We start from the raw sequence: 15,409 nt of genomic DNA, 5'->3' as shown, positions 1-15,409 counted from the left end.
GCTTCTCTTACTCTGCTCCATTATCATCTTCATGGGGATTCATTGTCACCTTGGAGGACAAATCAGAAGATAAAAGTTCAGTAGGGGAAAGGAAAGGGGAGAAGCAATGCTATGGCTTGGATGTGACCTGAATGTGTCCCCCAAGATTTCATGCATTAAATTATATTCCCCATTGGGAGATAGTAAGAGGGTGGAAACTTAATCTGACTCAGGTGTTCAGAGATAGGGTCTGCGGGAGGTCATCAAGGTGGAGCCCCTGTGATTGAATCCTAGTGGCTTTATAAGAAAGAGAGAGGAGATCAGAGGACACGCACCTGTATACACACTCCCCTTCTCTTGCCAGGGATTCTGGCACCAAGAAGCCCATTACCAGATGCAGCCTCTTGACTTTGCATCTCCAGAACTGGGAACCAAAGTATTCCTCTCTCTCTCTCTCTCTCTTTTTTATATAATTCACTCACCCTGTGGTATTGTGTTATTGGCAACAAGAGATGGACTAATAGAGGGGTGGCGTGTGAGTGATCATCTTGAGGTCTGGGGGAACAGGACAACAGAGCAGGAATGAGCAGTGTCAGTGCCCAGGAGTGGCTGAGCACCCAAGCCTGGTCCCCAGGGACCTCACTGTGCTGAGATGGAGGCCTTGAAAGAGACTGAAAATCTCCCATTCCTGGCTCAGCCCTGCTGATCCTCAGTGGCACAACTTCCTTTACCTTTGATGAGTGGCTTCTCTCGGCCTCACTTTCCTCATCTGTAACATGGTGGGTTGGACCCCATGACTCATAAGGTACTTCTCAGCTCCAAATGTAAGGATCTCCAAACTATTTTATAAACAGAACAAGCCGAGGGCAAATCAGATGGAAAATCTGAGAGGTCATTTGACTACAATAAAGTCATCCAATTTGTGTCCAAATCTTGACTCTGACAATTACCAACTTGCTATCTCAGACAAGTCTTGTAACCCTCCTGAGCCTCAGCTTCCCACACATTCACACACCTCCTTCATAGGGGTCATGTGCACATCCCAGTGCTTTCTGGGTGACACACAGGCAATAAATGTTACTTCTCTTTCCTTCCCAGGAACTGCATCACCATCATAAGAAATCAAAAGCCGCCAATAAAAATTTGGGTCATATCAGCAGTTATTAAGCATATCCTGATTTTGAAGTATGAGATAGTGATAGAGTGGGGGAAATATAAGTCTGAGAATAGACACAAAGTCTGAAAAAGGGTCAAGGGTGCTCTAACTCATTACCCCACTCAACCTGTGAGGCTTTGATCTGACACTAAAATTAACATGATTTTTGGTAGGAGAAGTTTGAAGGTTTAGATTTAATTTTTAAGGTCCAAATCTTACCCGGAGGGGCAGGGGGCACAAATTTACCATAGTTGCAAAATTCAATATATGAATTAATCTTCACAAATACTACTAAAGAATTTCAGTTCTGACTAAAGACGGAGTCCAACTGGCAAAGCTAACCAGCACTTACTGAGTGCCCCACCCCCATGCTCCACAGGTACCAAGGCCTAGAGGCACTAAGTTATTTGCTGCATCCCTTAAAATGATCCCTTAAGATTTCAGAAAGCTGCTCCTGCTCCAATGTGGCTTTCCCCACTTTCCTCTCAGAAAGCACAATGCTTTGCCCAAGGGTCCAATTAATTACCATTATGCCTCCTGTGGGCGAATTAAAAAGCCACAAACGAAGCTACATGTTTCAAGGAACTAATAGAATAAATGATTTTTTTCAAACAGGTACAAGAAAGGTCAGCCTTGGATCTTGCAAAGTTGTATATTGCTTTTAATATCTGTTATTTTCAGGGGAAGAAAACTTCTGGGTTTGCAAATGAAGATGAATGGTGAAGACTCAGAAGAAATTAATCTTATTGGAAAGCCATTTCTTCCTCTGAAAGCACTAGGTATTTGTGGCTCAGCTCCTCGTGTTATTGACTTAAAGAGATAACATTTGCCCTAGATGATGGTGATGTTGCCATGGTAACATTTTTTTAACGAGACTAAAAATAATGAAGCCTGTGTCTGATTTACTAGGACAAGTCAAGCCTTTCTCCACGACTGTCTGAAAGAAGTATCTGTCGGTTGTCACAGATTTATTTCAAATTAAGGGGCACATGGTTTAGGCGCTGAAGTGAAATGTTTTTATTTCCGCCTGACTCTTCCACTTTGGAGTGTCATAGATTTGCAGGGCATGGCAGACACATGCCTAATAGAGAAGAACAGAGAGGAGTTTAATGAGTCACAAAGAAGCATTCTTCATTTCAAGTGCATCCCGTATTCTCATTGGAATGCATCTGCAAAGCTGCTGGGTCCCCAAGCCCCTCATTTGTAATTCCCCAAGTAGTCACACTGACAAGGCCCAAGTTGTGGTTAGCAAGCTTTGAAGCAACAGCACTCCATTTGTTAGCTATTGACTTTGTTCCAGAAAAGACTCCTGGGATCAAGGCCCCAGAGTATGCATACATATGTCTGTTTGTGCCCATTCCTGAGCTGGTGGAGCGGGGTGGAGGCAGGAAGGAGAGAGGAAAGGAGAGCTGGTCTACTCTCCAGAGTATTCATTACATCATTTAGTAAATACGTATTAAGCAGCCACTGTGTCCCAAACACTGTCTTGCTCTGGGGTCACTGGGTTCATTAGAAAACATTAAAAGACAATGATGTTGGTTAGCTTGGGGGTGGGAAGAGCTAACAAACATGACAGATTTTGTTTCTTTTTCTCTTCCTCCTTCCTTCTTCCCATCCTTCCATATATTCCTATTATTATTTCATTGAGTGTTACCATATGCCAGATACATAACAACCAGATATGATATAAGTACGAATAGAGCTAAGAATCCGACATCAAAGAGCCAATACCCAGTAATGATGATAAATAAACCAGCATGCTTATGACTAAGAAATAGCATTCTTGGTCATTTATCCCGAAATGGAGACTTATGTTCACATTAAAATAAAACCTCTCCTTGTTCAAAGCGGCTTTATTCATAAGAACCCAAACCTGGGTACTCCTTTCAGCAGGTGTCCTTTCAGCAGGTGAACGGTTAAACAAACTGTGGGCCTACCTATGTCATGAACACTACTAGGCAATAAAAGGGAAAGAATACACAGCAATTTAGATGACCATGGACTGGGGGTGTAGAGCCCCTAGCATGCACAAGGTCCTGAGTTCCATCCCCAGCACCACCTAAAAAAGATAGAAAAAAAAATTAGATGATTATCCCAAGAGTTATGCTGAGTTTAAAAAGCTAATTCTGAAAGGTTACATACTGTATGACTCCATTCATATAAATTCGTGAAATGACAAAGAAATGAAGAACAAACTAGTGTTTGCCCAGGATTACGGAGGGATGGAGAGGGAGGGAAGGGGCACGGTTATGAAAGGGCAACATGAGGATTTTCATGATGACGGCAATGTTCTCCAGACTACAGTGGTAGATACATGAGAAAAACATAAAATAAAAGTGCACGTCTGTAATCGCAGCGGCTCGGGAGGCTGAGACAGGAGGATCGAGAGTTCAAAGCCAGCTTCAGCGATAGTGAGGCACACAGCAACTCAGTGAGACCCTGTCTCTAAATAAAATACAAAATAGGGTTGAGGATGTGGCTCAATGGTCGCGTGCCCCTGAGTTCAATCCCCAGTACCAAAAAAATAAATAAATAAAAAATAAAGACAAATGCACACACACAAATACAAGTAAAACAGAACATCTGAACAAGATCAGAAATTGTATCAATGTCAAGAACCTTGTTGTGATATTGTGCTATAGTGTTACAAGATGTTACCATTAAGGAAAACTGATACAGGGTACCTGGAATCCCTGCATTATCTCTTACAACTGAAGGTAAATCAACAATTACTTCAAAATAATTTGATTTTAAAATATCAACACAATGTAAAATGTGATAAATGCTATGACAAAAATGAAAATAGGATCAATGGGAGCTTAAGAAGGGGGGTGGGAAGGTATGTTGTCAGGAGAAACTTCCTTGAGAGGTGACTCCCAGAGAAGGTGAGAAGATATTCATTCCAAGCAGAGGAAACTACTGTAGATCGGGATCTTTGTCTGTCTTGTCCACTGCTGTTTCCCCAATGCGTAGAACACTGCCTGACTGACAGTTAATTATCGAGAACCATTTATTGAATGAATCACTAAAGACACAACAGAGGGTCTGGCGAGTTTCCAGTTTGTAATGGTGAGCTCAGGAAGAGTCAGGAAAGAGGAGGGCAGCAGCGTTGGGGTGCAGGTCAGGACTGTGGGAGAACCCAAGACCTCAGCAGGGCGAGAGACTGGAGCAGACGCGGACTAGGGAGAGTGCTTGACCTGAGCTGCGGACGTTAGCCCCCGCTTCAGGATAATCCTACATGGACAGCAGAGGCATCAGATAGAGGCAGAACTCAAGGAAGTATTACATTTTCCAGTAGCCACATTAAAAAGGAAACATGAAACAGATGAAATTAATTTTAATACTTAATCCCAGTGTGATCAAAATAAAATAGATTTTATTTAACCCAACGTTCTCCAAAATGTTCACATTTTAACGTGTAATCAATATAAACAGCAACTGGCGAACTGTTTTATACCCTTCCTGTTCTTTGTTTTATGCACTAAGCCTTTGGAGTCTAATGTGCATTAATAGCACATGTAACTGGCAGCAGCCTCATTGACACTAGCCACAGGTCAGGTGCTCAAGAGCTACGCCTCGTGGCTGCCATGGTGGACAGTGCTGTGCTCCCCAGCAGAGTGCTAATTTCAACTCCTTCCAGACCCTTTTCATGTGGCATATTTATTTATTTTTCCAATAACAATAACCCTATTAAGTATTAATATCTACCCTTCATGATGAGGAAACTGAGGCCCAAAGAAGTTAAGCAAATTCTCCACAGCCCCCCAGCTAGTCAGAGATGGAACTAGGATTTGAACTCAGCTGGGACTGACTGATTTGGGCTGTGTCTGGCGGCTTCAGAAACTTTGTTCCAACGAGAAACTCATGAGGAGATTATTAGGTCAGCCTTACAGAAGTATCTGAACCCACGCCAGCTGAGCCCAGGCCTCAGTGCACGTAAAGTTTCAAAGCTTAAAGCAGCAAGGAGTCCATAACAGAGAATGTTTTTCAGAATGTATCAAAATGCTTATTTATCCAGAACGATGATTTCTGATCTGCTGAGCCCGACGACTTACTTGAGAGTCTCCATCTTTGGAAATGTGCCTGTTTGCCTGACTGAATCACTGCTCCTTACCTTAAGGTTGCTGAGGAGGCTGCATTAAATTGAATCAGAGAGAGATTCCTCCCAAGTAGAGATGGCCTTGACATTTAGTGAGCAATGAGGCCAGAATAATAATCAGGTCCAGAGAAGGGAAACTAATACAATCAAGAGAGATTTCATCATAAAGGATAGAATTGGGGGAAAAAAAATTACCACCCAGGCTGGACAGGCAAAGGCTGTGGAGAAGGAAAATACCAAAAGAGATCCTGAAGCCATGAAAGGGGTGAGCGTATTGAACAGCAGCATTTTTAAGACTGATCTGAGGCTCAGTTCTGCCTGCTGCTGTGGCTCTTGGGTCCTGGCATCATTATCTGTTGAAATTAGTCACCCTCCTTTGTAATGCTGGCCAAAGATTAGAGAGGTGGGTCAAGACTTAAGAGCTGAGCAATGTAAAGGCCTCAACCCCACGACTGAGTTAAGAGGCCCGGGATAGAAAACCAACAAGGCCCTGAACACACAGCCCAAGTCCCAGCAGGAAGTAGGAAGCACTTCAACATCCAATGCCATTCATCGATTTCCTCACCATCCACTTCTGCTCCTTACTCAGATGTCACAGAAACACGCTACCTGATGTCCTTAGGTTCCAAACAAAGCCTGCTGTCTTTCTCCTCAGACCCGTTCCCGACCTCTTCATCTTGCATTTCCCATCTCTGTAAATGAAGCCACTGGAGATTCATTCTAGACAGGTCCCTGCAACATATCCTGCACCCCACCCCCCCAACACACACAGAGCTTGTCAGTTCTTTCTCCCAAATACCGCACGACTCAGTCTCCCTAATTCAGAAACATCAAAGACGCTTCTACTGATGCCTTTGACTCCTTCCTCTCAGTCCACTAGAGCTAGAAAGTTCTTTTGTAAATGTAAATCTCACCCTGGTCTGTACATTCTGGCTGAAACTCTTCGTTGTTCCTGGGAACTCAGGATAAAAGACACACTCCCTGACAAAGCAGGCTCCTCGGCCCCTCTCCTCTGACCTTGACATCTTCCCTTTCCTTGCCACAACTCCTTCCTCTGCATCACCTGCACTTTTCCTCTGGGACCTGGTTGAGCTGCTGCCTCCCTTGGGAAGTCCCCTTGATCCTCCAGGTCTGGGCTGGGTGCCTGTGTCACTTATGCTCCCCCTGAGCTTCCCCTGTGGTGTCTCCTTCACATCACCTCATCACCAACAGCTCACTTGTCTCTTTACCTACTAGACCATTGGCTCCATGTAGCTGTGTGTGACTGTCCTCTTCACCCTTTCGTCTCCAATGCCTGCCCAGTGAGCAATCAACACCTAGTAAATAAACAAACAGCTCAATGATTGTGGACAACACCAAATATTTTTGTCCTGACTTAAAACTTTGTCAGTCTCCATGAAAGTTTTGACATCTATTTTCAGAAAATTGAACCATTCGTCTGACAAGACTTGTCTCCCCAGATCTAAATGAGAACTTAGTGGGCCGGTATGGGTGTCCCCATGGAATAGCTAGAACTTTGAGGGTGCAGTGCAGGCCCATTCGCACAGCATGGACCCACCCAGGCAACAGGGGTCCTGGAAGCACCGGCCCACGCAGCTGGGTCAGCACCCACTCTCCCTCACCTCCTTTCCCACACAGGACATTAAACCTGGTCACTTCCACCCACACCAATTTGAACAGATTCCTTTGTTTGGACAGGCATCTGCCTCTCAGCACTCCTTGGCACCTTGCTCGGTTTGGCTGGGTTTTATTACTAATGTCTATTACTTAGGGAGATAAAAACCAAGCATTTTTCCATCTTTGCAACTTGAACTATCTCATCAAGGAAATGCAGAGAGTATGGAAATTAGATTTGATTGACAGCCAGCTATTTGCTTCCATCACGTTGCTATTCTGCATCTCAGTTGGGATAAAGGAAAAAAAAAAAAAAAAAGAGTTTGGGCTTTTCTGACAGCCTGATGGGCAATGACATAATTGTAATAATCCTCTACCCTCAGGGGCAAAAGTAAAGAAGGAAACTTCATAATGAAATTACTGTGCCTCAAAGATGTCATCGCTAGATTCATCCCTTTTGCATTGTTCTTGTCCAGGGCTCTGGAAACAAAATGCCTACTTCAGGCATGCCTAACACTCTTGTTAATGCTCTGTTTTCTGAATTGCCTTGAAGATCGATGAGGCCTGCTGGAGACTAAGCCAAAGTGTGAAGCTTTAGGAAGACTGTCAGAATACACACACACACACACACACACACACACACACACACACACACACGAGCTTGATTCAACTCCATTTATCATATAAAAATAGAGAGCTAAGTCCCAATTTTTAAAAATTACAATGCTCTTTTAGACACTAATTTTTTCCTTCCAATGTTATGATCAGGCTTGGTGAGGGGAACAGGAGACTTATCTTCATTCTCATTTTTCCATAATAGGCAAATGAAAAAATAGAGAATATTTGGCCTCTGTCTCTCTGCTCAACACTCCCACCTGAGTTTCTAATCTGATGATGAGGTTGGAGAATGAAAATGGTCCAGGTGGTTCAGCATCCTGGATTCCGTTCAGTCTCAGCTGGGATGGATTCAAGTACTGAAGGTGGCATGCAGTTTTTAAGTTTAAATAACAAGAATCCCAGAGTTGGGAAGATCCAGTGTGGTGGTGCTGCTCAGCAACATTGTCAAAGACCCAGGTACTTCCCTGTTTTCTGCTCTGCCACCCTCAAGTGTTGACAAGCCTCCCAGCTCAGACTTAGTGTCCTGAAGCCACAATGCCCAAAAACAGAAAAGAAAGAGAATAAAGGGAAGGCGGCATCTTGTCACAAGCATCTCTCTTTTAAGAGACAAAAGTTTTAACAGAAGTTTCCTGCAGATTTTTTCTTTAATAACTTTTATTTTTGAATGCAGATTTCCCCATTGATCACCTTGGCCAGCGTCAGGTCACATGATGGCGACCTGCCGTGAGGGAGGCTGAGAATGAGAAAGACCACCCGCATTTCAGCCTGGAGAGTTGGGGACCAGGGAGAAAGGCAGGGAATTGCTGTAGGGTGGACAACCCCCAGTGTCTGTCAAGTATCCGGGCTTGTCAACTCAGGGCAAAGGCCAATTTGATTACATATCAAGCTATACTCTCTAATTTGACTTCACTCAACAAGAAAGTCAATATTTTTGTCTCCTCTTGTCAGATTCTCTCATCTCACTTTCTCATTTCCAAGCTCGAAGCAAGCAAAGGAACATGACTACTTATCATCCCCAACACTAACAATTACTGCCAGAAGCACTGTTGATGGTATAAAATCAACCATCCACTTTGAGCCACATCTTCTTTATCTGGAAAGCACCCTGGCTTTTTGGCTTTTTTGCTGGAGGAGAGCATCTCCAAGCCCCAAGAGTCTGTGAGCCCATGACTATATTCAAATGTCTCCAAGCAGGAAATTGAACCACAAGTAGCCTAAGACAAGTTGAGAAAGGAACAAATTTGACTTACATTGGCCTTGGGGATTCAACTTTGCACTCTGAACTTTGAAAGCAGAGTCAATAAAAGTAAGACCTAACAAATATGCTCTGGCATATTGTTGACTCTAACCATATTAATAGGCTTACAAGAGTTTAAGAAAATGCTGTCCTCTTTGAAAATTATTATTTCTCTGTAAAACAATCTCTAATGTCTACAGAGTACAGCCCTAACACCACCTTGACATGACTTATAATAAGTCTTTCCCAACTAAGTATCAGCCTATGTCCACATGAACTCAATAACAGCTAATATTTTAAAGCTGTGTTCTGTGTTCAACACGCAGTTCTTTATATTGCATCCTCTCTTTTAATCCTGTACGTTTTACATACAAAGCAACTGAATTAACTTGCCAAGGTCATAACGCTAAAAGTGGTAGAGCCAGAATTTGAACTTAAAGATTATGTGTTCAGAGTTTATGCTTTTAGCTGCTATGTTATATTGCTCTTATAGTATTTGAATATTATTTTTTTAAAATGTTTACATTTCTATGTCTTCCATTAATCAATATGGGGAAATTTCCCCTCTATTCCCTAGTGATTCTATCTAATATCTAATAGACTCAGTAAGTGAGTGAATGAATGACTGGTTGCGTGGACCTCTCTGTCCTTCGAGCACACTCTGCTCTCTCACACCATTGTGCCCTGGCTTATGCTGCCCTCTCTGTCCAGAAGATTCCTTCTCATCCTTCAGGACAATGTCCAAATGTCATACACAGGCTGTGTTCCTCACATGGAAAGCAAGTCACAGGCACAGGAACTAGAAAGAATGGCAAAGGACTTATTCATCCATCAGGACCAGCTAAAAATAACCCTAAAATATCAACAATGTAACACAATAAAATGGCTCACGGTCAGCAGAAGCAGTGAGCAGGACTTGGCAATCATTTAGGGACTGAGGACTCAGCTGGTGGCATCACCATCTTCAAGATGTAGCCTCACCATCTTCAAGATGTGGCCTCTACCACCATGAAAGGGGAAGAGAAATCCTATAGAATTGGGTAAGCCTGGAACTGGCACACAGCTTCTACCCAGTTCCATTGGCCATAACTCAGTCTTATGGTCTTGATCTAACTGCAAACAAGGCCGAGGAATGAGGTTGTCGTGCCCACCCAAGAAGATAGAATAAACACATTTAGTGAACACAGTATATTCCCACTGTTGTTCCCTTCATAGTAATATGGGTCCATACCTTCAAAGATTCTAATGAAAACAGTTTTTACCTTAGAATTCCATACCCAACCAAACTTTCAATTGAGTGTGAGAGTACAATAAAGAAATATTCGCCAGGAGCAGATGCATGCCTGTAATCCCAGCAGCTCAGGAGGCTGAGGCAGGAGGATCACAAGATTGAGGCCAGCCTCAGAAGTTTAGTGAGGCCCTAAACAACTCAGTGAGACCCTGTCTCTAAATAAAATGCAAAAAAAGGGCCGGGGATGTGGCTCAGTGGTTGAGTGCCCCTGGGTTCCATCACTGGTACCAAAAAGAAAAGAAATATTTGAAACGAAAGATCTCAAAAATTGTATTCTCCACATACCTTTTCTCAGTAAGTTCCCAAGTAGTGTAAACAAGGAATTAAATAAGGGAAGAAGAAAACATTTCATCTAAGAATCCGGAATCTAAGGCTGGAGAGAGTTGAAAAGAAGTCCAGAAATAACAGGTGTAACAGCAGGCCTGGAGAGCGACAAATCCAAACCGGAATAAGTTTACCTGCATTTGAAGGATGGGAAAGGGGAAATGGATTGGTGACCTATTAAGCCACCATGCCCTGGCTTATCCTGCCCCCTCAACTTTCATCTTATGAAGTATTTAATGTCTAAAATGTATACACCTATAAATAAGAGTATAGGCATGTTCTTTGGAAATGGAGAAGTAAATGACAAGAGAAACAGCTAAAAAGAACTGAAGATATTTGCCCCTGGATAGCTGATCTTGGAGTCGCAGTGCAATAGAGAAAGAGAATGTTAGTATAGAACTTGAATTTTTAACCATGGAATATATTTCTTTGCTAAAATTTTACATATTTTAAAATAAAAGTGAGAGGGGAAAAAGAAGTTTTTATAATCTTTTCTTTTGTCCTATCCAAAGATCTCACCAAGGCCCTACAGATGGCCTCATAAAAAAAAAGAGAACACAGCAAATAGATGACATATTCTCTGAACACCTATCAAAGTAGTCTCCCATTCATTCAAATCTTTTTAAAATACTTTAATGGCTCCACCTTCCCAAAGAGATCCAAAGGAAAAAGGGAATGTGTGGAAAGAAGAGATTGGGCTACAAACAGAGCTCCTAATATCAAGTATCCACCACATATCTTGGCTCTCTCCATTTTGCCAAAAAAAAAAAAAGGTATTATTGGACATTTTACACATTTTTCTGAAATAAAGATGCACTAAATCCTTCTCATCTAATAGCTGCATAAATTTCTCAGAAATATTGGAGGGCACAGTGGCATGAAACTGTAATCCCAGCTATTTGGGAGGCTGAAGTGAGAGGATTGAAAGTTGGAGTTCGACCTGGAGAACAGTGAGATCCCATCTCTTAAAAAATAAAATATAAAAATGTTTTAAAATTTTTTGAGTTCAGCATGATTTTTGGTGAGCTCATGTTGACCGCCAGTGAGTATTGCCTCGCTAAGTACTCACACACCCATCAGGATTATTTTTCTAATTTCAATAACTCATCTTCCGATGTCTTTTTAAAATTTGGGCAACATTTGTTGATCTCTTGGTTCCCTTGCTGCCCTGTCTCAAAAATTCACTAGCAATAGTTCTGCATACAGTTCTGTAAGATCTGCTAGAAGGCCGTTTGCCTGGTCTAGATCCGTGAACACGGTCACTGCATGTGGGGGTTTCGTTGTCTCTTTCAACATCATCACCGTGAGGTCATCTACTGGGCACTACTGTCATTGGGACAGTCCCTGCCTTTGAGGAGCTCTTAGTCTAAGGAACAGATAAGTCAGGAATTACAACGGTGATAAACACCACGAGAGAGATGCGCACAGGCGACTGTGGGTTTGGAGAGGCACTAACCTAGTCGGGGGAGGGAGAGAAGTAATGTGTTCTGAGCAAGTGAAGAACTTGGCATGCAAGTGTACAGAGGAGGGATCGAAAGTACTAATGGCTTCCAGTGGGGTTCCGGTGAGCGCTACCAGCTTGACAAATGAAGCCCCCAAAATTCCAGAAAACATAGGAGACTGGCTTCGGGGGCGTCTACCGCTTTGCCATGGATAGGAATGATTTCCAGAGGAACTTGATCCTGAATTTGGGGACTCTTTGCAGCGGAAGTCTGGCTGGCTCAATACTTGAATGACATTGACCTAACGGCATCTCAGCCAGGGGTTTAACCAAGTACACAAATGGAATTCCTGTGCTGCACCCAAACCTTCCAAAAACAGCCAAAATCTGTGACTGGCACAAGGTATTCCCTGATGGCAGCTGAAGTTGGATTCAGAGGGCACCTTCCCCTTCCCCAGCTGAATTCCAGTCACTGGTCAACATTCATATTCTGCCCAATTGCCTCTGTTCTGTAAAGTTCTGTACATCGTTCCTAAGTTTCTGCTTAGGTGATCTTTGTTCTTGTTCCAAGGAATAATAATGGTGTTATAAGAAATATTTGAAATAAAGACCACACATAAAGATAAAGAAAGAAAGAGAGAGAGAGAGAGAGAGAGAGAGAGAGAGAGAGAAAGGAAGGAAAGAAGGAAGGAAGGAAGGAAGAAAGGAAGGAAGGAAGGAAGGAAGGAAGGAAGGAAGGAAGGAAGAAAGAAAGAAAGAAAGAAAGAAAGAAAGAAAGAAAGGAAGGAAGGAAGGAAGGAAGGAAGGAAGGAAGGAAGGAAGGAAGAAAGAAAGAAAGAAAGAAAGAGCGAGCACAGAGGAATGAAAGAGGCATCCGGGCAGACTTAGAAGTGAGAAAAAACTGGAAAGCCATTCTGGCATTGGGCAACGTGACATGAGATGGAGGGTACACCCCAAGGCAAGCAAGGGCAAGGATCCACTGGGAACACACTAGAGGATTTTACTCAGAGAAGTAAAATGATCACATGAGAGATGTAAATAGATCCCTTCGACCCAGAGGGCTGAAGTGTGTGTGGCAGGTGACGGAGGGCGCGAATGCCGAAAGAGACTCCATGACCCGACATGAGACCATCCAGCTAATGAAGGGAGAAATTCTGAGAGAATGGACTCTGACAAGGGGAGTGTGGGTAAGCGGGGAGGGAGCAACTGAAATCTAACGGGGAGGTGGACTCAGCAGGACCTAGTGATAAAGGAGGAAGAAGGAGCAGACATCTCAGGCAGCCCATCTGTCACTGCCAGCTAGCAGGGAACCTGGGGGAACCTGGTTTGAGGATAGTTGGGCTGACTTTGTGCTCACTTTGAGATACCTGCCAGGCAAGGGAACAGACACGCCTCTTCATGGGACCACTCAGTTTTGCAGCCCACAGAGAAGTCGGGGTGAGAAGACGACCTTGTCCCTTGCATCTGGACACTCAGGAGCCCTTGGGGATGAATAAGATCTCCCAGGGAAGATATGCAGTGAAGAAAAAGGGCAAGAAGTGGGATGAGGAGCCCCAGAGCTTAGCACTCAGCTAACCCTGGCCCAAGTGCTTACCTTCGTAGGGTCCCACTGTTCCATCACCCGACACCTCATTTTCCAGTCCATGTATTTCCCTGCACATTAGACATAATTCACATGAAGGTAGAGACCAAACTTCATTTGATTTAGTTTCCTCAGGTTCAAATGTACAACCAAGAATATTTACATGCTTAATACATGCTGACTAAACAATGATATACAATCATTGTTCTATAATTTCTTGAAGAGGCAGAAAAATAGCAAGTCTAACATGCTTCAAATTCAAGAAATTACAAGCCTTAGCACATGATTTCAGAATTTTTTTTATTTTAATTAAAAATCATAAATTTACATAGGGCAATGTTGTTTGATTCATTCTGTTATTTTTTCCCTTCCTCCCCACCCCTCCCACCCCTCTTTTCCCTCTATACAGTCCTTCCTTCCTTCATTCTTACCACCCTCCTTATCCCTAATCCTAAACCTAACCCTAATCCTAACGCTAACCCCTCCTACCCTCCCTTATATGTCCTCATCTGCTTATCAGCAAGATCATTCGTCCTTTAGTTTCTTGAGATTGGCTTATCTCACTTAGCATGATATCTTCCAATTTCATCCATTTGCCTGCAAATGCCATAATTTTATGGCCTATACCCAAAGGACTTAAAATCAGCATACTACAGAGATACAGCCACATCAATGTTCATAGCTGCTCAATTCACTATAGCCAGATTGTGGAACCAACCTAGATGCCCTTCAGTTGATGAATGGATAAAGAAACTGTGGCATATATGTACAATGGAATATTATTCCGCCATGATTCCAAAATTTTGATCTAAGAACACACCTCTTGTCACTGCCCCTCTTGCTCTTATTTCAGAACAGAAATCTGGTTTTCTACAGAACAATGTTTCCCAGAGTCTGGGAAGGGAATTGGGGGAGAAGAGATGGATAAGGATGGTTACTGGGTGCAGGGGATGCAGTTGAATAGGAGGAATATCTTAGTGTTTATGGCACAGTAAGAAAACTATGGCAGACAACAATCAATTGTATATTTCAAAAGGATGAGTAAGTGGACTTTGAAGGTTATGAACACAAAAAAATGAGAAATGTTTGAGGTGATGGGTATGCCGTTTGCCACATCTGATCATGTGCATTGCATACATGTAATGAAACGCCACATCAGACCCCATAAATATGTATAGTGACTATGTATCAATCAAAATAAATAAATAAGATCAAAATCTGGTGAGACCTGGTCTCAAAATAAAAAGGACTTAGGATGTATCTTAGTGGCAGAGCACCCTGGGGTCAGTCTCTAGTAGCAAAAGAAGAAGAAAAAAAGCTTAGGCGCTTAGGCTGTGTCTCATGCTGCTCCTTATTGAAGGTCCGTGAGTGGTACCAAAATAGAGTCCAATAAAAGGGCAGGTGGATTTCCCAGACAGGGACCAACGGAAGTTTAGGAAGTATTCATTTCATGCTATCATTTTTTTTTTTTTTTCTCTGAATTGGAAAGAAAGTCAGAGAGAGGATGGACTTGTACTAGGAGTTCACAGAAAATGAACTCACCGAGGACCCCGAGGGCTTGAGCCGAACTTAGACAGCCAAACTGCAAAAGGACCCAGGTGAGCCTGAAGCTATACTTCTGCAGAGAGGCTGCTTCCCAGGTCTGCAAGACTATTCTGCAGCTATCAGTGGCCCAGGTCAGCAAGAGTGCAGAAAGAAGAGCGTCCCACTGAGCCCAGACTAGACGGTCTTCAGGTCAGCTGGACCCTAGAGGGCCGAGAACACCATTGCCCTCAAAGTGGGGAGGGAATGAGACAGGGGTGTGAACTAGACAGAGAGGCAGTAAAGGACAGGAGAGGGCTGACAGGCCACAGGGTCCTTGCAGCAAGGGATACGTCACATTCATCCTTGAATCCCCAGCACTCAGCATAGTAGATGCTCAATATTATTGACTTTATGTATAAATGAATGAAATGAATGAAATGAACGAATGAATTCACACACTACCACCGGTACACATGCAAGCATGCACAGACACAGAAAGCCCTATGTACCAGGGTCACAATGAGGTAAAATTCACCATTAGTAT

General features: G+C 43.1%; 1 protein-coding gene and 1 pseudogene across 2 annotated transcripts in view; one reads left to right on the top strand and one right to left on the bottom strand.

Annotated features, from left to right (window-relative positions):
* The window catches only part of KCNH5 (potassium voltage-gated channel subfamily H member 5), a 700,940-nt gene that overhangs the window by 605,248 nt on the left and 80,283 nt on the right, over positions 1-15,409 (bottom strand). The window lies entirely within an intron of this gene.
* On the top strand, positions 11,862-12,394 carry LOC306651725 (mitochondrial import receptor subunit TOM6 homolog; annotated as a pseudogene). The gene has a single exon. The product of its transcript is annotated as a mitochondrial import receptor subunit TOM6 homolog (transcript).

The sequence above is a fragment of the Sciurus vulgaris genome (genome assembly GCF_902686455.1).
Source record: "Sciurus vulgaris genome assembly, chromosome: 2".
Lineage (NCBI taxonomy): Eukaryota > Metazoa > Chordata > Mammalia > Rodentia > Sciuridae > Sciurus > Sciurus vulgaris.
Note: the sequence above shows the minus strand (reverse complement) of the source record. Positions and strands in the feature narration are given on the sequence as shown.